This window comes from Tenrec ecaudatus, chromosome 13 (assembly GCF_050624435.1).
Source record: "Tenrec ecaudatus isolate mTenEca1 chromosome 13, mTenEca1.hap1, whole genome shotgun sequence".
In the NCBI taxonomy this organism is placed as follows: domain Eukaryota; kingdom Metazoa; phylum Chordata; class Mammalia; order Afrosoricida; family Tenrecidae; genus Tenrec; species Tenrec ecaudatus.
In genome coordinates this window covers 33,262,189-33,287,770 of record NC_134542.1, presented here as the reverse complement: position 1 = coordinate 33,287,770, position 25,582 = coordinate 33,262,189, and the positions used below count along the sequence as shown (strand labels likewise).

The window sequence follows — 25,582 nt, the reverse complement described above, 5'->3', positions numbered from 1 at the left end:
GGCTCTGAATACCTTTGCGTCTGTTTCTACACTTCATCACAGTTTCTACATAGTCTAGTGATTCTTGCATCATCAGACTTTCAAATAACCCATTCATAAAACCAGTTAGCCCAACACTTTACTGTGGGTAATTCTTTTTCAAGTTTTCTTTCTGAAACTGGAGATTGTTAAAAAAAAAAAAAAAGTTTGCTCTTACTGAATTTTTGTAAATTTTATATTCCTTCTAAAACATCTTTTCACTGAGATTTTCAAACTCTTAGTGTAGTTTCTGTTTTTAAATATATTTAATAACTTTCTCTACTTTCTATGACATATGTTTTTACAACAATAAATTTTAGAACAATAACTTCCAGAACCAAATATTTCATTTATTTAATTAATCTTTTACTCATGTTCAATAACAGTATCACCTAAGTGTGATGAATTTGCTTCTAGATTTAGCTTTGATATATTACAGAAGTTTTAATATGTTAATATTCTTTATTTTTTAGATATTCTGAAATTAAATATTTTATTTCTGCTGTGACCAAAAGTGATTTCTAAGACCATAAGTTTACTTTTTTAAAAGATGGCTTTTCACATGACACACGGAACCCAGGGACAGAAATGGGAATAGCGATACCAAAGGGTTGGGGGAAGGGGGGGATAGGAGGGGAGGAAGGGGTTACCTCTCGCACTGAATGGCACATGACCGCACACACCCTCCAGGGGCAAGAACAATAGAAACCAGAGGGGAAGGGAGATCGCAGTTGGTGTGAGATATGAAAATAATAACAATCTGTACTCTATCAAGAGGCCCCAATTGGGAAGGGGGAGTTGATCCTAAGGACTCGATAGAAAGTAAATGTCTAGAAAAGAACAATGGCCATATATGTACAAATATGTCTGATACAATTGATGTATGGATTTTAACAAGAGTTGTAAGAGCCCCCACTAAAACGATCTTTAAAAAATGATGATGGCAACATATATACATATGTGCTTGGCACATGGATGTATGTATGGATTCTGATAAGAGTTGTATGAGCCCCTAATAAAATGATTTTTAAAAATTAAAATATCTATATATTTGAATACAAGCCTACATGAAATTTTCAAACTAAAATTTTGAAAATTTTAGGTCGGCTTATACTCAAGTATATAAGTAATAATTTAACAGCAGTTTTTCACTGAAAGAAAGAGGACGATGATCCTTTTCCAGTTCATAAACATGATGATCGGGTTCTCACGCGCCTATGTGACGTGTGCCTCCCATAATACTTGTTACGACGTGGGCACATTACCCATCTGACAGGAAAAAAAAAAAAAAGAAAAGAAAGAGGACGAGTCAGTTTTTCACTGAAAGAGCAGAAAATGTGATTCCACCCCATTGGAAGGAAGTTTTGTATGTAGCATTGTACAAAGAGTTAGTTCTGACAGTGAAGAGAGAGTTCATTCACTTTATTGCTCTGGTGTTTCTGTGTATTTATTCATTGTCCTCTTGGTCTGTCGAAGACAGCTAAATGAAACATCCACGTCTCTGGCTACTGTTCTGCTTCTGACAGCTCTGGGCATCACAGTGTTGATGTCTGGTCCTTCAGTGAGCAGTGGGACGGTGTTGTTTGTCCGGGCTGAGGCTCCTCCTCCTGAGACGTTTCCCACGTCCGTATTTGTTATAATCACGGGACTTTGTTGTCTACTGTTTCCTTATTACTTTCAGTTATACATGCCTTTCTGCGTTTGCTTAATTTGGGACCATTTACAACATTTTCTTTGACTATTTTATTTCCTAATTTCAATGTCACTAGCTTTATAAAAACCTCCTTCAGCTTATTTTCTGAGCATCAAAAAGTGAAATCATTTCTCTTGAGTTCTTCCATCTCAAAGGAGATTACCGAATATTATCATGACTCGTCTTCGCATTTTTCAACCTGTGATATTTGGGGTCCAGTTAGGTCTTTCAAGAAGAATGTCTATCTTCTCCCTTACTATTTTTACGTGACATGTTTCCTAGTATCCAGGGATTACATTCATTGTCTGACACCAGCCCCTTTTGGCTAGGACTTCTCCACTCATGAGTTCTTTATCTTCATTCATCTCTCAGCTAATCTGCTTACCTTTTTGAGATATTTCTCTCCAGGAAGGATATGTATTTCTAGACCCTTCAAATCTGATAGTGTTCTTTATACATTTATGTGTCTCAAAACTCATCACAGCCCCTGATATACTTGTCTGCATCCCTGGGGTTTTCCCAGGACGTTTTCATTTTTGTATTTTGATTTTCTAGTTGGCGAAGGAGAAACCCAACGCTGGTGTGATTTGTCTTCCTTCTTCGCTCGATCCATTGTTTGTAATGTTCAAAATCATCGCCAAGCTTTCTCTCGGAGCTACTCGCTTTTCATTCATTTTCCTAAGTTCCCATTGAGTTCTTTCTGTCCAGAGTTCCTGTTGTCTTTGTTCTGTTTTCTTACTTAAGAGCAAGCTTCATGTTGTTTTTTAATGAGAAGGTTGAAATTCCCTTGACTCCTCACTTCTACCTGAATGGTTGTAGACACTTGACCTCATCCCTAGTAGGAAGGCTGGGTGATGTAAATTCACACCTGTTTGGAAGCTGTCCACCTTCACCCTTCAGGAAGGGAATTGGAATTCTAAGCACTGGCAGGAGGGGAAGTTGGCCTCTGCTGAGTTTCTCAGATGGCTGTTGGTGTAAGCGTTAGACAGGAGGACGGCTCTGCCCCTCATCCTGTGTTACCTGTATCCACCCTTCATTCTCAGATTTGAATTCAGTGTTGAACAGTTTTACTGCTATAACTCACACACTACAATGTAGTGGTTTAACTAGATTTAAAAGCGATGTACAATCATCACCACCATCCACTGTAGACTATTTTCTTGTTCTTGAACCCATTACTGTTAGCTTCCCATGTTCACCCAAACCTCCCCTGCCATCCCCCCAAACTCACTGCCATCAAATCAGTGCTGATATTCCAAAAAGCAAACAACAAACAAACTCAGTGCCATCGAGTCAATCTTGACTCACAGCGACCCTGTAGAGACAGGGGAGAACTGCCCCTGCGGGTGTCCAGAAGGATAACTCTTCTGGGGCGTAGCGAGCCACGTGTTTCTCCTGAGGCTTGGCTGGTGCTTTTGAAATGCTGACATTCCAGTGAGCAGTCACGAAGGCAGGTGACAATTGGAGAGCTGATCGCTTGTTTTCCTTTAGCACACTCGTTCTTAAACTGGGTTGCTTCTGTTGGTTGTCCATGAATCGATTGCAGCTCATAGGAACAGCATGAGCTAAGCTGTCCAGAGAGAGTTTTTTTGACTACAGTCTGTACACAAGCAGATCACGGGGCATCTTCTGGGGGGGCTAAGCTGGCAGCCTTTCAGGTCTCCTGGGTGACCCCCTTCCTTCTCGGAGAGGTGCCGTATCTCTGCCCCTGCAGCGGTGTCCCTCCCGCGGCACCTGGAGCACAGTGCGCTTGCCACATGTGCTGTGTAGGGATCTTGCCACTCCAGAGGCGAGAGACAATCTGGGTGTTCATCTTGCCAGACCTCTCCTCTGGTCTCACCCTTCAAGGTGGGACTGTTTGGACCTCTCCCACGGATGAAGGATGCTTGTGAGCTGGCCCCACGCCCTCCCTTCCGCTTGGCCCATTTCTAGCAGACTCTCCTCAAGGCTAGTACGGGCACGCGTGTCCCCCCACCCGTTTTGCATACCGCCGGTCATTTCAGCAGGAGCCCTGCGGTCAGAAGTTCATTGCCTGTGCCCATGAGCCAAGGAGTCCCAAATGCGATGCCCACCTTTAACATTCCCCCGAGAAAGGCCCTTCTGAAGGAGCCGGGGCCGTCCTCAGGACCCTTTCTTTCGATGGCAAAGGCTGTCATTTCCAGCAGCGGCTTCCCTATTCACATGCCATCAAACTGTGCACACGGGGTGGGAACCAGGTGTCCTTTCTGCTCCCATGCCGATGGCTTTCCTGGCCATTCTGCAGAGCGGCTCTGTAAACGGGGGCAAAGCGAGAACAAGCAAGGCTGGGTTGCTGGTGACACGGCAGCCAAGCTCCAGTGCATCGAGGGTGAAAAGGCCACAGAATATCAGAGGTTGAGTTCCTGGTTTTTTCCCCCCATCCTTTTTACTCTTTTTACATCAAAGATGTGAAAAATAATTAGAAGGTAATGCTGGGTGTGATGTAGATGCAATTATCTGTGCATATATAAAAGTTTCGGGTTTTTTGTTCCTGTCAAGCCTCATTGTTATAATTGTTTAAAATGAAAAATAAAGTCCCTGCCACAGACACAGACATATTGGTTGCGTGGCTTTATTAGTTAGTTTCCACACTGTGCTCTGTAGTGTGGATGGTAATCTAATAAGAGAAATTGCATTTATAATACAGTACGAAATTCTCGCTGTGGGTCTACAACTGCGCACGAGGCCTGGCATTATCAAAGACCCATCCTTTCTCACATGAATGAGTATTTACCAGCATTTGGGGCAACCCCATCCCCCCCAAAAAATATTAAAGGCACCTGACTGATTCCCTGACCTCTTCTCCCTCCATCCCTGCAGATTACTGAAGTTCTACCTGTAGGTTCAGCTTCACGCTGGGATCTGTGGCTCTTTCCCACAGAAATCTGAGGAATCCTTTCTCAAAGGCTCCCTGAGACACAGGCCAGCCTGCTATGATTTTTATGGGCCTCCCCTCCCAGGGCCTGTGACTCTCCTTCTCATGAGCAACAGACGTTCCCGGAGGCCAGTACTTCCAGCACCTCCAACACTCTAAATATACAATCCCTAGTGGAATCCCTGGCCTGGACTGATCTCCCACCTGAACTTGATCTCATTCCTCGCCAGTCTGTCAGGTGTCTTGAAAATTGTCAACGTGCATCGGCTTCGTAGTTGACAGTCTTTCCTTTCTGCCCAGACCCATCTCATCTGTGTCCCACTGTGTCCCCAGCCACACGTGGGCCCCTGTTTGGGGCTATGGATGTGTATCCCTCATAGAGTCATTCCTGCCTGGCCCGGTCAGCGGCTACCTGTTGAGAACAGACTTTTGCCCCAAAGTCAGAAAAACCTGGTCGCTACAAAGCTCATCTCATTACGAGTGCCCCTCCAATTTACGACCTGCGAGGAGGCCTCAAAAATTTCGTGGAAAAATTCCATTATCGTTGAATCCCATTTTTCCATGGACTTTCTGGAGCTCCTTCATATTTGAGTGACGAAAGATCGCACTCATACCTGTCCGCCTGTTTTACATACATCTTATCATTAGTCATATGTACTTCACAAAATGTTGCAGCTCAGAAAAAGGCTATAGAGAGGACTCTTGTGAATAGTTTGACGGGACAGTCTTCAGCCGCAGTAAAAATGTAGGTGATCCAGAACCTTCCACACGTGGATTTATTTCCATGACTGACCAAACGCCAATACCCGCATTGTTTTCTATATCTGTATTAAAATCCATCTATAAGATGATATATAATAGTTCCTATCCCCAGAGGCAAATAGAGATCAAATTTATAATGAAAAGCAATGACAATGAAAACTGCAAAAATAAATATGGTTTCAACTCATATCAAAACTGACTTGCAGAATAGAGTCTCCCAAAGAGATCCCCAGGTTAGATCCCGGACAACATGATCTGTGAAAGAGGCTTTTGACAAAACATGGCCGTTTCACGCCCCTCTTCCCTAAAGTTTCTGACAGCATTTCTGTGCCCACTAGAACCCTGCCCTGTTGTAGCACATGAGCTTCTGTGCCGGAAGTGAGATTCTCCGGCTTGCTAGCAAGCTCAACTGTGATGTCAAACTGCCCATCGCCTGTGTATGGCACGTAGTGCCTCATCATATTTCCATTGTCAACTTGGAAGCAAACATGACAGATGCCTCGTTCCATTTTACCACCTCAGTCAGTTCTGGTGAGGGGAGGCATGTAAGACGCTGAATTAATTCACATGGAAAAAGTTTCTGCTTAGAAGCTCACCACTGAACTTTAGCTCAGCACTTTGTCTATGACAGTTCTTGCATCAGTGTATCCTTTACGTCCCCTGAGACGTGCAACAACCCAAACACAACTTCACCGCCTTTAATTTCTACTGTTCAGAAATGGCACCCACATAGGACTTCTCCTGATCAACCACGATAGTATTTTTTTCACTCAATGGTCAATGATTCATGTGCTCGTAGAACCACACCCCTTTCGAGGTACAAAGGAGCCTCGGTGGTGTAGTTGGTTGCACATTGGATGGCTGACCATGAGCTGAGGAGTTCGAACTCATCAACCTCACCAAGAGAGAAATAGGAGGCTGTCTGCTCTTACAAAGATTTACAGTCTTGAAAATCTCAAGGAGTTGTTCTACCCTAAAGGGTTACTATGAGTCAGACTTGCTTCAAGGGGAGTTGTTCTTAGTTTTCTAGACAAATCCTCAATGACAAGTGGCCATTGAACCTCTCCTTGGCTATCAAGGTAGTGAGCAAATGGATGAGAATCTTGTCGCTATAAATAAAGCAGCGCCAGCATGAGACCCTCAGTGGGCTCAGCAAGGGGAACTGTAATGAAAGTTACCTTGAATAAATCAGTTTTCAGAATGGCATTCATTTCTTATTGATTGATATGCTTGATGCAATGAAGTACAGCGTCAAGGAAGATCATGGAGCAGATAATTAAACAATCTATTTGGAAACATAAACACACACACACACTATACATACAGGTAAACAAGAAGTGTTGGTTAGCAAAACTCCTGCCACTTCAACCTAACCTTCCTGTGAAGGAGAGGGTCTGGCCTGCGACACAGGAAAGAAAGTACACAAGTGGTGTCTGACTGCAGTCGGGTGTTTGACTCTGTGGCACGTGACCAACAGCAATGATCGAAGAAGAGAGCTTTGCTCTTCCTTATTTTATGTAGGGGGATGATGGTTTGGGGATGGTGGTAAAACAAATCATTAATGTTTCAGTTCCAGGTGGCTACAGCATATCAAGCAGTCTTCTCTGAGGCGATAACTAACCAGAGCCATTAAAACCGGGCTGCTTCCAGCCTCCTGGGCCACATAGCATCCCTCAGAGTTCAGCCATTAGACCTCCGCTGCTTCAGCATCAGTGCATAAAGACAGGCAAGGACATACCCTCCATCACAGTCTGCTCCAATCTCCATCGCACCCTCCTCCTTTCTGCTCTTGGAGTCCCATAAGGCCTTATTGTAGGAAGGACGTCCTTAACAAATGCTGTGCAGCGTTGCCTCTGGGTCTCTCTCAGGAAAACGAGAGGGGCCGAAGCTCTCGTGTGCTCATCACAGGAGTACCGAAGCCCTGACCGAATGGTGCTCACACGGGAGGTCTAGCTCGCTCTGCCCTAAAGCATAGGCCTCAGCTAATTGCCTTCTTCGAGGAGCTGACAGCCCTTGCATGGTGTGCTCAGAACGTGTTGGGTTCTTCCTTGTGGTCCGTGATGAACAGATTCTGACCCTGCCAGGACCTTGCAAACAGTCAGAAGCTACAACGCGCAAGGGAACCAGAAGGCACATTACATAGCGTCCTGTTAGCCATGCTAACCACCAGCCACATGGTCAGAGAAAGAGAAGGCAATCTGCCCCCAGAAAGATGTGCAGCCTCAGAAACCCTCTCTAGGGGTGCTGTGGAGCAGAATCAACTCACTGGCAATGCGTTGGGTTTTGAGTTGCCTACCCATACTAGTCAGGGGTTATGTGCCCATTTCCTGTATTTTCCCAGTCCCAACAATCTCCATCAAGGCTTACCCAGCTACCGGAGCAACATCATCACCCTGTGTCTCGCAGTTCTTCTCCACTGCTTCCTGTCTGCTCCAGGAAGTGAGAGTGAATCACTTCTTACCAGAGGAGTGTGCCCTGTGTTAGGCCCAGCCTGCTCCTGCATGTTTGACTGCTTCTCAGCAAGTGTTTACAAAGTTGCATTCTCGGTGGCCTCCCTGGATAAACTGAGGCAGAATCATCTAGCAATCCTCAAACCCAGGGAAGGAACATGGTCTTATACATTGAATGCTGTTTCCCCAGAAGATGCAGTATAAATGTGAATCCCTAAGCATGTGGCTAGAATCCTACTTGAAACGATTTTTGGTTTTGGTTTTGATGCAAAGGTACCATATTTGTGCCGGTGTATTTAAGCCAGTCCCGTTTGAAATAGAAAAAGAGAGATGAGGTCAGAGAAAGGAGTAGAATGGGGGCCCCGGACATTGTGTCTCCTGAAGACCATCAAGAGGCCAAAAAGCCAGAGGCAAGGAGCTTCCCCTGGATCCACAGGGAAAGCCTTCCCCCAGAGCTGCACCCTCAGTCCAGGCGGAGAGTGTGAACCATGAACTGTGAGAACGTACGTGTCGTTTGTCCAGGCCACCCCTGGTATATTTCTGTTACAGCAGCACGAGACAGCCGAGACACGCACCCACGAACCCCTGCCCTGTGTTCCTCTCTACCTCCTCTCTCTCAGCGTCGGAGACGATGCCAACCTAAATCCTCCGCAAATTAGCACAGTGAGGTTCAACAAATGCCAGTGGCTGAGGCCCTGCTAACGTTCTCTTTGGCGGCACAATTAATTTTGTTTGCTGTCTTTGACAGTGCTCCAAATAGCTTACCCGCCTTGCTGGCAATTGCATCTATAGGGTGAGCACCCAAGCCAAGCGTTTTTGTAGGCGAAGCCCTTGCGTGTTCGGAGCTTTTGGAATCGTACATAATGCAATATGGTGACAGGACCCCACTTGAGTATATATATTTTTTAAAATTAAGTTCCAACATATTTTCATGCAAATATTACCTTTGTAAGTGGATGACCTGCAAGGAAAGTGTTTCCATAGTAACCTGCGGGAACAGGTGACCCATGTGTCAGAGTTTCTCCAGGGAGAGAACATGGATTGGGGAGAAACTTTGATGTCTGTGGAAAACAACAGCGGACAATCTTGCACGAGCGAATGGTTAGAAAGTGTCACTTTCTGTAGAATTGGTTTGGGAAATAAACTTGGATAATGAGCTGCTGTGGTGGATGCTGGGAATGTGTGTGTGTGTGTGTGTGCGTGTGTGTGTGTGTGTGTGTGTGTGTGTGTGTGTGTGTGTAACTTGCTGGACCTGATGACCAGCCATCAGTTTACAGATTAGGAAGGAGTTCTTACCAACAGACTCCCTTCCCCACCCCTGCTTTTTCTCTCTCCTTTTTTCCATACTCTGCACTATTTCCCCCAGAGAGCACGCGGGGGCGGCGGAGCGGAGGGGGGAATCATCTGGGCCTTTGAAAACGCTGAGATTTCTTGTTGATTTTCCTTCCCCCTCATCTTTGTCTCCTTCTTCCGCAGAAAGAGTTATGTAAAACCTGCCCTTCTGGAATAAGACTCTATATTGTGAGGCTATCGCTGAAGAGGAACGTATTGATTCTATGTCACTTTCTCTACTGACATGGCTGTGTGAGGGGGTGGCTTTTCGGAGATGCCATTAGCTAGAAACGAGTTTGGCGTCCACAAACCACTATCCGGTTATTCGCCCTCTTGCTCACACATGTGCCAACTCGTCAGAGGGAAGCATGTCGACAAGTCCTCTTCTTCCCGCTCTCTCGTTCTTAAGGGTCATTAGAGTAGGGAGCAGATGCGTGTGGTTTTGAGGAGTCTGTCTTTGAAACATCATTTTAGAGGCGGCTAACTGACAGGCCGATGCCCATGGGCTCTGGGGTGGACTTAGACAGAGGCCCTGGCAACAATTACCCATCTGCTATCCATCTGGTAGCACGAATGAAAGATAATACCAGATCACAGGGAAACTGTACCAATGGCCAGCTTGGTATACGCAGGCAGAGAAAGGTACCACCACCCTCCCTGGGAAGCATGAGCGATGCAGTCCAGAGGGGACGCACATTGCCACCCCACGATTCAGGCGAATGGCACGCGAGAGCACGTGGCAGGAGCCCCAGCGCCATGCTCGCCTGACAGCTGCCACTTGTGTAATATGAAACCCTTCCTAGTTGCCACAGTCCAGTTGCTAGTCGCGTTGGGAGAAAGCATGGTCTTCTAAGATGTTTGGGTACTGCCTTTTGCTAGCCGCCTCCACCCACACTGCGGTTTACAACGCTCCAGGAGCTTTGGGCCAAGAGAAGGGACCCACATCCTAAGCACATTTGGTTTGGCTTGGCTTGATTGGCTTTGCACGGAGTGCCTGTTGTGTAGCCGTCGGTTCACTCTTAGTAGAAATCGGACTGGCTGCTGAGGTGCTGTCAGTGGCTTAGATATTTTGTCGATTCATTTTCTCCTCCTCCTCCTCCCCCCCCTCCTCCCCCTTCTTCTTCTTTGAAAATTTCCCCATTTCAGTTTTGCTGGTTTCCGCAGCATGCACTGCATTGGCCTACAGATTCATACTTGGAATTCAGGTTTTTGATGTTACAAAATTGTTACTATTAAGTGAATTCTGAGTCCATGTTGTAAAGCTTGATGGCCCCTCTGTAGTGTTTTCATAGCGGTGAGCTTTCAGAGGTGGGTCACCAGGCTGTTCTGTCACGGTACCTGGGGATGGATTGGAACGGCCAACGTTTCAGGGAGTGCTTAACCATTGCACCGCTCAGGGGTCCTTGACTGTGGGCGCCTCCTTTCCCTATGTGTGCACTTCCTCCCCCACTCGGTGTTGCTCCACATTCATGCCATGAACAAATAACGTGAGCCTTCAGCTGCATTAGGACCGCCTAGGAGACATCTAAGGAGCCCTGGTAACCCGTGGCCAAGTCTCGGTCAGCAGCTTGAACCCACCCACTGCTCTGCAGGACAAAGATGCAGCTGGCTGCTCCTGTTGGACAGATTAACAACCTGGAATCTGTGTGGAGCATTTCTCCTCTTTCCTCGAAGATCACTGAGTCAGAACCTGGTTTGGATTCGTTAGAAGTAAGCACAGCGCACATGTGCTCTCTTTCACCCGGGACTGAGTAGTCTTCACGTGACATCTTCTGTGCATATAGTGCCCCACAGTTTGAGAGACACTCATACGTATGGCTTCCAAGAGATGCAATGAAGACAGAGCCCCCCTCCCTTTTTAAATGTATTAATTGGGAGTTAATACACATATCCTTCCACCATCACGCCAAGCAGATTGCATAACTGCTACCATAATCCATTTCCAAGCATTCTTTTACTCCCTTGACTCCTTGACATTGTCTCCCTTTTACCTCCCCACCACCACTGTACAATACCACTCCCACCCCCGTCCCCAAGGAACCCCTTATTCTACTTGCTGTCCCTATAGGTTCATCAATCTTGGGTCTCATATGCCGAACCACAGAAAAACATATAACGCAACTTCAAGAAGGTGACCCCCAATGGCATGACACCTCTGAGATAAACCCTTATATGAACAAACAATACAAAAATACAGAAAACGGGATGAGGTCCGGTGTGCATCAGATGGGGGAATCAACTGACAAAGTTTTAACTGGTCGCGTCAGGTTTAAAGAAAACTCTGCTTTGGAAAGTTCCATGATGTCTGAAGGTCGCTGCCTTGTTCGGCCCTAAAGGTCGGAAGCCTTCCATCCTGGGGAGGTGAAGTTGTTTAATATCCCTGAGCTTCTCTTTCCTGCTTACAACGGGAAATATTTAACCACTGGAAAATCACTATGCTTTTATGAAGAGTGAGATAGAAAGGACTAAAGTAGAGCAGAAAGGCCTGTGTTCGGTTAGAGCCGCGGTTCTCAACCTGTGGGTCGCAACCCCTCTGGGGGTCAAACGACCCTTTCACAGGGGCTGCCCGATTCATCACAGTAGCAAAATGACAGTGACGAAGTAGCAATGAACATAATATTATGAGTGGGGGGGTCACCCCCACATGAGGAAGCACATGCAAGGGTCGCAGTGTGAGGAAAGTGGAGGGCCACTGGGCTAGAGGAATGGAAGCTACATCGAAGTCCTTTCTGACATCATCCCCTGTGACCTGTTTCACATGTGTGCCCTCAGCGCTGCCAATGCCGTGTGGTGCTGTTTGATCCATCCCAACTCATGACAACGGCCTGTGCCTGAGTCCAGCTGGCCCTCGGGGTCCCTAGGTCGAGGCCCTTACCATAGCAGGTGGCCAGCATCCTAGTCCCTTCTAGTAGCCGGCTTGTTACCAACCACCACCTTCTGGTTAGCTGTGAGGTGCTTACTGCTTATGCCGCTAGCACCCCTTCCATGCAGAAGGCGAGTATTGGAAGCTCCTTTCCGGGATTGGCTACCAGGCGCATGTGCAGAATGATTCAAGAAGCTAGAGGAGAAAGAGAAGAAAGATGGCAATGGCGGGGCTCCTGCAGAGAAGTCCTAAAGTAATGAAATAGTACTGGGCAAGGGCTAGGAGCCAGGGGCCTGAAGGGGAGGGGGAGAAACAGAAAGTTGTCCAGGGTGGTGACGGGGAAGGTCAGATTTCAATAGCTGTGGATGGCCTGTGATCCCCACCGAAGAAGGTCCGGCAAAGCTGAATGAATCTGAAACAAAATGAAGGAAAACAACAGCAACAGCAGCTCCACCTGGACAAACTCGGATGCGCTCTCAGTGCTAAAAGGCAGCGCACTGTCCATGCAGGTGCATTTTATCTCTTCCAACTCGTGGGACTCGACATCTTTCACCATCGGTGATGCTAATGAGTCTTTCCGCTTAAACCAAGGAGGATGCTGCAAATGTGGCCACGGCTGCTCTGCTCCTCATTGCAGACAACTCAGAGTGAGAGGCCAACCACACCCTAGGATGAAGGATCAGAAGCAGTGCCCTGGGAGGGAAACTCTGAGCAGGACAGGCGTGGTGGTGTGGCCTGTGAGACCAGGCACTCTGGAAGCTCCAGGCTGAACCCATCTCCAGGGGACTACTGCCCAGGGGGTCCCTCCTCCTGCCATCCTGCCCTCTGCATGTGTCCTGTCTCCTCCTACAGTGCAGGTATTAAGAACTGTTCTCTGGCTCTCTAAATCCAATTCCTTAGTTTCCCTCCAGCGACCAGAGGTATGGCCTTCGTGAGGAGAGAGAAATAAGGGCCCTGATACTCGGGCTCCGTCAATGCCAGTCTTGCCCGCTGCGGGCTCGGAAGCTTTATTCCAGCGTCCAGGCAGCAGACAGAGACAGGGAGAGGAACTGGAGGTGGATGTCCCTAACGCCACTCTCGGAAACCCGCTGCGGGCCATCACTTGCTACCTCCCCAAAGAGCGAGGGAGGAGATTAGGGAGCATTTAATTGCCTGATAAACTGATTGACAAATTGGTGATCTGATGCATATGGATGATCCTCTTTCCCCGTGAAACGGCTCAGAGCTGCTAGCGGAGATCATCAGGAGCCGTGATTTGCAAACCCACCGCAGGGTTATTACAGAGCAGCGGAAGGATGGGCTGATGATTATCATTCCTTCTTTCGGATTTTTCCCCCCGATGAACGTTTGCTTCGCCTCCAGGAAATGCATTCCAGCAGCGGGAGCACCATGATTAATCAACACGTGTAGCAATCATCAGTGAGTTAAAAATGGTGGCCAGAGCCGCGAAGGCACTGGCAGACCGCCTTCCCAGTTTCCCTTTGTGATCATGCCTTGGCATTCTAACAGGGATAATTTATACAAAATTAATGTTGGCACCTTCGGAGGTGCAAAGATTTATAGAAGCAGCGCTTGTTTCTCCATCCACGAACAAAAAAAAGAAAGAGAAATAGTTCCTGGTCATGATGAATAATATTTTAGAGCCTGTAAAAATATACTTGCTATCAGCATTAGCGACCGCGTCCCATCACTCTCGAACTTGGGTGTTTGCAAAGGCAAAACTGTTTCAAGTTCTGGCTGTAGATTTCCCCAGAACTTCCACAAGCAAGGGGGCTGGAGGGGGTGAGGTGGAGTGCAGAAATAATCAAGAATTCAAAAACTATCTCGGGGCTCAAGACCCTTTTGAGAGCTGTCTGATGCTCCTGCTGTTCAGCGGGGGAGGGGGAATCTGCGAAGTGTGAGTAACACAGAGTCAACTTGTTGCTAGCCACTGTGGCAGAGGACAACATCTAAATAGCACCACTGTGGGCTAGGGATGAGATGAGACTCGCTTGAAAGTAGGATCGCCACTGCCCTCCCACAAAGCTACTTTCTGATTCACACCATCCTGTGATCAGGACTCAGAGTGACCCCGTGCGACAGGGTCGAAGTGCACCTGTGAGTTTCCAAGGCTGTAGCTCTTTTCCAGAGTAGAAAGCCCTGACTTTCTCCCAAGCCTGTGCTTATCAGCACATAGAGCTTCCATGGAACTCCTCGGCAATGGGGTGGGATCGGCCAAAGCTTAAAAAAGGTCAGTGTGACCCTGGACCACATCTTAAAGAAGTGTCACACAGGGCTCCCAGGAGCAAATGACGCCAGCCCCTTCTCTGAGGATCACTCCTGCCATTAAAATCAATGTGACTTAATTAAAGCAAATTATAGATAGATACATCTATAAATAAGATATTAAAGTATGCTGCTGAATATGATAATTGCTGCATATTTAGCAATCAGTGTGTGTGTCTGCTTTTGCCAGGAGGAATCCCTTTCAGTGGAATCAATGGAGCTTTATGAAAAACCATCCAAATTAGAGGGAGAAATGATGAGTGTTATAATAACATAAAATCACTGTTTCAACTTTCATCACAAAGAGAGGAAAGCAAAATATGTCCGTCCCTCTTTTTTCACTCGAGGGAAAGAGTACACATATTCACTTGAAGACGTGCATCGTTGGAATTTACAAATTTTAATTTTTGGCATTCTGTTCCTCCAAAGGAAGGCGGATGGAAAATAATGATCCTAAAACAAACAACCCAGCAGTGGGCCCGAGGGTGAGCTACACCCACCTGGTGCCTTGGGGACAGAGGCAAAGAACAGAAGTTTCAGGTGGCTGATTTCAGTCTCTGAACCACCAGGTTGTTCTGTCCATGTTTTCCTGCACTATTCCCAAAGTCATCCCGCCCTACTTCTACCTCTCTCCTCTCACCTTTTGTCACAAATAAGAATTCGATCTATTTTAGGGTGATTTAAAAATAGACATTTTAAAAATGCTTTCATCACCCAATTTAAAAACCAATCATGGGAAACAAAACCCCAAACTCACTGCCATGCAGTCGCACCTGACTCCTGCGACCCTATAGGACAGGCTACAAACTTCTCCTGTGGGTTTCAGAGACTGTAACTGTTCACGGAGTAGAAAGCTTCCTCTTTATCCTGAGGCGCGGCTGGTGGTCTGGAACTGCAAACCTTGCAGGCCACGGCCCAGAGAGTAACCACTCTGCCACAGGGCTCCTAAATGGAAACAGGAGGGTTAATTAACTCCATCCCAGGGAACCAGGGTTGTTCTCAAATTTAAGAAAATAAACACTGAAGTTACCTTTCAAAAGACCAAGATGTCTATGTAAAATGTTCCCGAGAGAGAAATCACTAGGCGGCCAGTCCCTTCCTGCTGCTAAAGGTCTCACGTGTCGCCTTCTTGCATTGGGGACTTACTGTTTGCCTGTTGAAGGAAGGAGGGTGGGGGCAGCGAAAAATAACAGAGAAATGAAGGAAAAGAGGAGGAATGATGTTTAGAAAAGTGCTTTAGGGTGATGCCATGTCAGGAACTCAGGAACTAGGGAATGTCTCCTGGCTCTGGCGCAGGTGCTGACCACTGAAAGTGAAGTCCCTCAGGAGAAAAGGCCAGTCAACAAGGGAAGAGTCAATATGGGACCAGGAGTATTCTGGAAAGAATTGGAAAGCCAGACTGAGAGGCCAGCCACTGGGCCCGGGGCACTGATTTGTGCACGTGGTCAAGCATGTCCTGGGTAAAAAGGAGACATTTAAGCAGGATCATGAACCAAGTGGGGGCTAAGGGGCATGTGTGGCAGTTACATGATCTCCTGTCAACTTGAGAGGAAGGGTGGAGTCTAGCCTATCAATCAGGCCATAAGCCACCAGGCCTCTATGTGGGCATGGCCTTCTCCTGAGGATTCTTGGAACTCCTGTCTTCCTCCCTGGAGGTGGGACATGTACACAGTCTTTCTCTCTCTCTACTTGGCATTCCTGTTGACCAACCACATGGAGCTACACTGATGGAACCAGAGCCCTGGAGCTGAAGGAGCCATGTGGAGACCCATGTCAACACTGAGATGCTTCCTCTGCCACTGGATCCACAAGACTTTCCACCCACTTTCTGCATTCAGCATCATTGCATGTGGTGTGTGAGTCTGAAGAGGAATTTATAGACTGGCATCAGACATGTGGGCTAATATCAGACTTGTGGATTCTATTTGGACTGGCCTGGGATGTTTTCTTAATATACAATTACGCTTTGATATTAAGTTCTTTCTTATACATATGTGAGTCTCCCAGGATTTGTTTCTCTAATCTACCCGGACTAACACCCATTGGTTAGCTGAAGAGCAAGTGTTCCAGACAGATGGAGGGTCTGCACGAAGGCCCAGAGCTGGCATTGTGCTGGGCAGGCTGGAGGAATACCGAGGGAGGCAGCATGGCTGCAAAAGGATGAGCAAGAAGGACCATGGAAGGAAGGAAGCCCAAATTCAGTCTACTGAACTTGAGCGTGGTCATTGACCATGGTGTTACCCATAATACTCCTACTTAGAAGCCAATGAAAAGGGATGGATTGGCGTAGATGCTTGTGCTGTTACTTGCTGCCGAGCTGGCTCTGACGCGTGCTACTGGTATGTAAAACACAACAAACTTGCTGCCGAGCTGGCTCTGACGCGTGCTACTGGTATGTAAAACACAACAAAGCAGGTGCTGGTCCTGCACCATCTTTCTGATCATGGGTCTGCTCACTCCACTCTTGGGGCTCATATGTCGTCCATCTCATTGAGGGCTCCTCTCATTTCTCTCGGCCCTCTGCTTTACCACGCATGATGTCCCTTCGCAGCCATTTCAAATCCCAGCTCTAGAGAGTGATTTTCAGAAGAGATGACCAATGATTTCCCTGCAGAATGCCTATGCCTGAGGCTTATCACCTCATAAATTTTCTCATAAACTCATTTAAATGAGGTTTCTACTCTACAGAGGAATGCGCAAGTTAGAATAGCGTTCTCCATGCATAGCTCTTAGCCCCAAGTCTACTATGCAGACCTGTTCTGCTTCTTCCTGAACTTACTGGCCAGTACCTTGGGCTTCCACCAGCTATGAAACTGCAGATAACTCAAAGAGGAAGCAGTCATATCCACTGATCATGGCCATTACAGGCATCCAACCCTGCCTGTCCTTAACGTGTCCTCCAGCCTGTGCAAAGTCCTCCAGAGTTGGCCCTAGTCACCAAGTAGAGAAGGCAAGCAGAGTCATGGGCTGAGAACTCCTGAAGAAATCATGAGCCTTGGTAGTATAGTGGTTATACATTGGACTGCAATCTACAAGGTCAGCAGTGTGAAACCACCAGCTGCTCCATAGAAGAAAGATGGAGCTTACAGTCCTATAGGGTCACCATAAGTCGGCATCTACTCAGTGACAGTGAAATGAAGAGTTCATAGAACATTTAAAAGCTAATAAAGAGAGTAGCAATACCAGGAGGGGAAGGGGAAGGTGGGGGAGAAAAGGGGAACTGAACACAATGATCTACATATAACCTCTTCTCTGAGGGACGGATCACAGAAAAGTGGATGAAGAGAAACATTGGTCAGTGTCAGACATGAAGAAATAATAATAATTTACAAATTATCGAGGGAGAGGGAGGGGAGGGAGGGGAAGAATGAGCTAATGATACCAAGGGCTCAAGTAAAAAGAAAATGTCTTGAGAATGATGAGGGCAACAAATGTACAAATGTGCTTGACACAATGGATGAATGGACGGATTGTGCTAAGAGTTGTATGAGCCCCCAGTAAAATTGTTTATAAAAAAAACTAAACTGTTCTTTGAGGTTTGCCCTATAGTAGTTTGGATACACAATACGTAGTGGGCATTGTTGTTCATTATAATTTATGAGTACTCATCCTTTTATACTCTTTCCTGCCTCTTAGGGATATTATATAGATACCTGGTGGTGTGCACACCGGGCCGCTACCTTCAAGGTCAGCGGTTTGAACCCACCAGCTACTCCATGGAAGAAAAAGGAGGCTATAAAGATTTATTCAAAATGGGTAGCTCTATTCTGACGTGTAGTGTCACTACAGGCCAGAATCAACCCAGTGGCACTGGGCTTGGGATTTAGGGGTCTCAGGGCTTCTAGTTCATTTTTATGGATCACTTCACCATCCTCCCACTGAGCCTACAAAGCAGTTGGTACTGTTGTTAGGTGCTACCAAGTTGGTCCTGGCTCCTAGCAACCTTATGACCATACAGCCGCTGTGTCAATCCCTCTAGTCAAGGGCCTTCCTCTATCTGGGCTGCTTTACCTGACCAAGCATGGTGTTCTTTTCCAGGGACTGGTCTCTCTGGATAGCATGTCCAAAGTCTTGCCATCATTGAGACAAAGTCTTGCCATCATTGAGACAGTCTTGCCATCATTGAGAAAAAGTCTTGCCATCATTGAGACAAAGTCTTGCCGTCATTGGACAAAGTCTTGCCTTCATTGGACAAAGCCTTACCATCCTGGCTTCTAAGGAGCATGTGGCTGCACATCTTCTAAGACAGATTGGTTTTTCTTTGTGGAGTCCATTGTACTTTTGATTTTCACTCTACCATAATTCAAATGCTTTGGCTCCTTCAGTCTTCCCTATTCAATGTCCAACTTTCACGTGCATAGGAAGTGATTGGAAATACCATGGCTTGTGTAAGGTGCACCTTAGTCCTCAAAGCAATACCACAGCGAAAACCAAGCTCACTGCCACCAAGTCAATGTTGACTCATAGTGACCTTCTGTGGGTTTCTGACTCTGTTTGTGGCAGTAGAAAGTTCAGTCTTACTCCATCAGAGCTGCTGGTGGTTTCTAACTGCCATGCATGGGGATCTCAGCCCAACGTGTAACCACTACACCATCAGGGCGACTGACTGTACAGCAGTAGTGGACAATAAATAGGTATAGGGTCTGTTTGACTTTCATTACTTGGGCCTAACGAATAGACCCTTAAGTAAATAAAGATTTTATGATAATCCCACACTCCCTTTTAATCTCTCTCCCCTCCCTTCCTCTCCTCACTCCCTTCCTCGGTGCTGTTTTTGGAATGCAGTATGAATGGTTGTAGGATATTCCATTCGCTCTGTCTTTTCCCCAAAGTTTGTTGTGGCATGTAAATGAATTAATTCTATAGTGCAAGGAAGTAATTCACCCCCCATGTTTTCCTGAACAGTGAAACAAACAAAAAAAAATTATTGAGCATATAAAACCAGACAACAAACCCCATGCCAGTCAGCCAAAGTTGTCTCATGGACACCCAGTAGGGCAGTGTAGAACTGCTTCCTGGGGTGTCCAAGGATGTAAATCTTTACTGAAAGACATACCCTAATCTTTCTTCCCATGACCAGGTGGTGGATTTGAACTACTAACCTGGCAGGTGGCAGCCTAACTAATAAACTACTATGTCACCAGGACTCCTGAGTCACCCTATAGGACAAAGAAAAATGGTTCCTTAGGGTTTCCAAGACTGCGAATCTTTAAAGGAGCAAACTGGCTCATCCTTCTACAGCAGAGCTCTTCCTGATGACCTCATCAGCCCTCGCTGCTCACCTCATTTTCTGAGCAAAACAATCTAGAAAGAAATCTCTGACACCTGCCCTTCTGCTAGTCCGTCAGCTGTGCAGTTTGAATCAGACGGTGTATGAGAACATACTTCAGTAATAACAAAGCCCTACATGAACATTCATATAGTACCTGGTGAGGTGTTATTTTGCCTACATGCACACCTAAACTAGACAATGAGCACCTTTTACTCGCAAGAGAGGTTTTCTGGAAAAGTAGTATTCACCCCTGAAGGAAACTGTGTGGGAACCATCACTGACCTCCTCTGGCTTCGCTTGGAAGAAGGAGAATCAGTCTCCACACCAATCCAAGGCCGATTGCCACAGGCAAAGGTCCAAAGTGCCTCCCCACGCCATCCCTCTTTATCCTGTTCTGAAACCAACCATCCCTCCCACTGCGCCCTACTTCTCCACTGGGTTCAATATCTCATTGCCATGATCAGTCAGAACTCACAGATGAGACGCTCGATTATGAGGGTTTACTAGAGAAGAGAACAGGTTACCTCCAGTCTTATAATTGTGGTACCAGAATCCAAAAACATTCAGATACCACCCCCTTGTCCACAGCAGTGCCTCTTCCCAGCCACGTCTCTTTCTCTCTAGCCTTCAGCCTCTCGGCCTTGGGGTCCCCTGACCTCTGCTTTGTTCCATGGGCAGGAAGCCCACCGCTGTGACTCACACTTGGGACTGCTACTCCGCTCTGCCTCCTGGTCTCCATGTGCCTCCTTTTCTCTGACCCGTGGTCTCGGTGCTCAGGCTTCTGGTGCCCCTTCAGACAGGGATCCCACCTGCGTTCCCATGGTGGAACGTCTTCCTGTAGTCACAGGATTCTCTCTGTGCTTCTGAAATGGCTTTCTGCTGTTCAGAGTAATGGTGAGACCAACCAGTCCCCTTTGCCGGGCTTTCACCTTCCATCTGCATGGTCCCAACAAACCATGTGGTGAGACTTAGAAATACATAAGTAGAAAAGCCATATCAAGTAGTTTCACTTCACCCCAACTCCGTAGCCGTCAGCCTCCAGATAGACGTGTGTCTAACCCCAAACAAAGCCATCCATGGTCATGTTCCCATTAGAATCCACAGCCCACGCCCACCCCTGCCTAATAATCACCAGCCTCTTCTGAGTCCTCGCCAGATTCCTCACACAACTGCAGCCCAGCTTCCACGAGCGATAGCCATTTGCCTTTTATTTTTTAAATGGTTTATTAAAACCCGTACATTAGCACTACTTCTGCACTGTTTTCTCAGCCGCTTAGATTCCTGGTCCTCAACCTTGAATCAAGACCATTAAATACGAGCTCCAAATCCTAACCCTGCATTCTGCCCCAGGTTACTGCACAGACCAGGTGCCTCCTGCTCAGGGAACACTGTCAGATCTCAGCTGGGTGAACTTGACAGCGCAGGCTGAGCGGGGTTGACTGGGACTTCAGGGAAGTTTCTTGAAAGTCGCCTGAGGAAAAGAAGAATGAGACTTTGATGTAGCCTTCCACTGCTTTCAAAGCAACTTGGCAAGAGAGGCAAAGCCTCTGAGCAGTGTTCTCCAGGTACCAGACGTCCCTCCTTTTTGCAGCACTATTCACTGGCTTGGGGGTGGGGAGGGGAGGTGCTGTCCAGGAGAGGATTCCTAGAAACTCACTACGTTACGCAGGGTTGACTAGAGAAACCAATTCAATGACACCCATGTATGTGTAAGAAAGAGCTTTCTATCAAAGAGGAATTGTATATTGAGAAAACAGCCCAGCCCAGTCCAGGTCAAGTCAATAAGTCTGGTATTAGCCCATATGCCCAATACCAGTCCATAAATATCTCTTCAGATTCATTTAGCCACTTGCAGTGATGCCAAATGCAGGAAGATCCCAGGCCGGTGGGTGATAAGCCTTCTGGATCCAGTAGCGGTGGAAGCAGCTCAGTGCTGGCTCGAGTATCCACATGGCTCATCCAGCTCTCTCAGTGTAGCTCCACACAGTATGTCAACAGGAAGGAGAAGCAGAGAGAGAGCGAGAGAAAAGGAGAGAGGACAGTGGAGAGAGAAGAAGTTCCCAGAATCCTCATGAGAAGATCAGGCCCACAAGGAGGCATCATCAGGCTGTGACCGAATGACAGGCTAACCTCTACCCCTTCCGTCTTAATACCCTCAAGTGGACATGAGATTCTGTGACTACCACACCCGCTCAACCAGGTCTCAGTATCCTCCTTCCAGCACGAGACTGCACCATGCTCTATCGGTTTCTTGGCTCAGATAAGAAACCGGAGCTGATTTTGTTATTATTGTTGTTGCTTTCTCTAAGTTTGCATAATTTTATATCTTGTGCAGTTCTGGATTTTGCAAGAGTTTAATAAAAAACAGTGTGAATTGGCAGGTTTGGGGGTATGATTTGCAGCTGGTCTATCACTTCCTCTTCCTGGAAGCTTCAGCTAAAAGTATCACACAGTCATCATATTTTACAGGACCTGAGCTCATATTTGCATCTGCTGGTCTTTTGTTTTTGTTTAACACACACACACACACCCTTCTTTTTTCACATTTATTTTTGTAGCTGAATTGCCCCTCGCTCATTTTATATATCTTCCTCTCTTAATGTAAATTCAGAGGGCTCAGTGCTATGAAATTAAAGCGCCAAGATCTAATTGACATAATAACAGCGAACGGGATGAACCTGTTGGATCGTGTCAGTAGATTGAAAACAGTGACAAAGCAGATGAAGCCCTGAGTTCCTGTAATATCTCTAACCAGCCTCTCTTCACCCATTGTCATTATTTTGATTAAAAGGTATATAGAAGCCACGGTGGTTTTTCAGGATGCAAAAATTTATTGCAGAAACTTCCTCTATTAATGGAAATTATGAGAGGTTGGAAATGGCCCGAGAACAGAAAGAGCAACATTAATTATGCAAATAGCAGTTGTATCTAGAAGTTGGCAAGTGTACGTCATTCTTCAGCCTTCCCTGGGTTTGTGGCCAGCCAGCGTTAGAAATCTAAAAGCCTTAAAAAAAAATTGGCAAAGTTTTTATAGCACTCGGACTTGCAGCATCAAGATAAAAGATAATTTGGAAGGAAATTGTGTTGGCGAAATTTAGTAATGAGTTCTGTGGAGATGAATCAATGCCCAATTAAATGATTGTATCAAATCTAACTTTAAATGTCGACTTAAAATAATCATATTTTGAAGGTTTTGAAAGGTAGATGCTATGTACGCATCTAATCAGGGAGCCTGGAGGAGGAATGGAATGTTCTGATTGATCTGAGAGTTTTGATTAATGAACATTTAGGACAGGAATTACCTGGATGCTAAGAATTAGAAGAGATTGAAATAATCTAGCATGTTTTCACAGTTACCATTCTCTTTAGCAAATATTCTTTGGTTTTCCTGCCCCCCCCCCTTCCATGTCAACCCTCCTTTTACCAGACTCTCTTTTGTGTTTGTTGTTGTTCTATTGCCAAATCCACACGGTTTCATGAATAAGGCAGCATGACTTCCCGAACCTACTGCTGTTGAGTGGATTCTGATCCACGGCAATGCCATGCAGCTTTCCCGAGACTGTCTCTGCATCCGTAGAGGGGCAGGCAGCCTCATCTTTCTCCCAGGGAAGAGCTGGTGCCTTGAAGCACCAACCTCTTGTTAGCAGCCCAATGGCTAATCCACAATGCCAGCAGGGTTCCTTAGCAGATATGACAGACCCTGAGAATGCACTGAAGAAAACAGGAGGGAGACATTGTCCTAACCCTCTGGAAGCTTACAGTCTTGAGTCTTGTACCATATGAACAGACTGACACCAGACATGGATAACAGGAAATAAAAATATAAACATCTGGAATATAACATCTGGAATGTTATTTTTTACAAATCTTAATATTAAAAACCATTCTTGCTATGCTAATAGACACATACATCTATATTATGTATGTTATTAATATATTTATTACATGTGATGTATATTTAATTAATTTACATATTACATCAATCAATATCGATATGCTATAAAGATTACTAGGAAATTGGAGTTTGGACACATGGCTACAGTGACATTTAGCACATTCAGTATGTTCCCAGACAGTTCACAAATTCCTTTCTTTTGATCTACAGGATCATGTGAACCTTCTGGTCTGATGCCTTAACTCTCAATTCAGGAAATATGCCATCAGGATCTTTGGGGCTCACAGGAGGCAGCGTTGTAAGTGGGAGAACCGCTGCTTTCTAGGATGCACACATCTTTGTTCAAAGACTGCCTTTGCCTCTGAGTAGCTGTGTGAACACAGTCAAGCTACGTTCCGTCGTGTGTGAAGTGCGGGCTGAGGAGGCACTGGTTACAACTGAGGAAACTGATGGTGAGCTTGGCTCCGGGAGCCCCCTCCTTCTAAGGGCTGTCCATGAGTAACTGGGAGGTGCCCATTTGACTGCGCTAGAAAAAGGAAACATTCTGAAATGCAGAGGATTTGACGGAGATTTCCACGTTTCGTATCTATGAATGAGAATATATTGTAAATACACTGGAGGGTGTACACAGTGTCGGAGCCCTTGTGGCGCAGTGGTTAAAATACATGGCTGCTAACAAAAGGCTAAATGTTTCAAACCCACCAGCTGCCCCACATGTGAACTACGAGACGGCCGGCTTCTATAAAGGTTTGCATCTTTGGAAGCCCCCTGGGGAAGTTCTAGGCCACGCTACAGGGTCACTGTGAGGCAGAATCCGCTCAGTGACACTGACTTTTTAGAGTATGCAGTCTTGGGTGGGCCAGCCCAGGTGGTACAAAGAGTTGGGTGTTTCATTGCTCATTGAAACCCATCTAGCCACTCCTTTGGAGGAAGATGGGGTGTGCTTTCTGTAGATCACACCCAGGAAAACGCTGTGGGGCAGGTCACATGGGATTTCTATGAGTCCGAAGCAACTTGACAGCACCCAAGAACAACAAGAACATGGTCGATTGAAAGGATGGCTATGAACTCATGCAAAAGAGGATGCATCGATGGTTAGAAGGGTTTCAACTTGACCGATTTCAAGTTTGAGCATATGTTGAGAGTCAACTTTGTTTTAGGAGAATGAGTAAGAAACAATTTTACCAAACCCAAACCAAACTTAATGCCCTCAAGTCCATTCAGACTAATAATGACCCTGTAGGACAGGGGAGAATTCCCCTTTGTGTTTCCAAGACTTCCAAATCTTCCTGGGAGAAATAGCTTCATCTTTCTCCCAAGGAGATACTAGGGGATTTGAACCACTGACTCACAATTAGCAGCTGAGCATGTAGCTCACCAGACCATCATGACTCTTAAAAGATTTCAGTAAAATAAAGTAGCAGAGGAATAAATAACACCCGTTGCATCTAAGAAACAAATCTAAACCAAGTTTAATAAGAACTAGGTACTAAAAACTAGTGATTAAAGATTGATATCCTCCACATTAGTGAGTTGAAATGGACTAGTTAGGTCATTTTGAATCGGACAAGAAGATGGTTTACTGCGCCAGGAATCACAAATTGAAGAACTTACAAGAACCTTTCAGGATCTTTTGATGTATAATGTTATCTGTGGTAGAATAATATTGATAGGAGGGCCAGTTAATACAATTATTATTCCAATTTATGCACCAACCACTAGAGCCCATGCCGACGAAATTAAAGAAGACAAAGTCATGCATGATAAAATGTGCAAAGACCTGGAGTAAACAACCAGAAGGTCCTACCTGGAGACACTCACAAAAAACAAGGTTCTGAAAATGGGCAGACTAACATTCAAAGTGGTTCAGCAACACTGGATGCACTCCCGAGTCTCCGCAGGAAATCAGGAAGACCGTTATCAAGGCTGTGCTGAAGTGAAAGTACTGGGCAAATATCTTCTAATCATCGTGGGTGAAACGCTCACCAAACACGTAGGTGGGGCCATGCAAAGAGGGTGTGTGAAACTCTAACTGAGTGGGTTGGTCAGCTTTGCCATTCCTCTGAGTATAAAGTGAGCCATTTCAGAAGCAGGAACAGAGAATCCCATGACCAGCAAGAAGAACCAGGAGCGAACTGT

At 46.1% G+C, this 25,582-nt stretch overlaps 1 protein-coding gene and 1 non-coding gene across 2 annotated transcripts in view; both read left to right on the top strand.

Moving 5' to 3' along the window:
- Positions 1-25,582, top strand: part of PARD3B (par-3 family cell polarity regulator beta) — a 1,162,664-nt gene that overhangs the window by 1,058,173 nt on the left and 78,909 nt on the right. The gene's annotated exons all lie outside the window — the stretch shown is intronic.
- Positions 1,190-1,293, top strand: LOC142425296 (small nucleolar RNA U13). The gene has a single exon (XR_012779642.1). It is a non-coding gene; the product is annotated as a small nucleolar RNA U13 (small nucleolar RNA).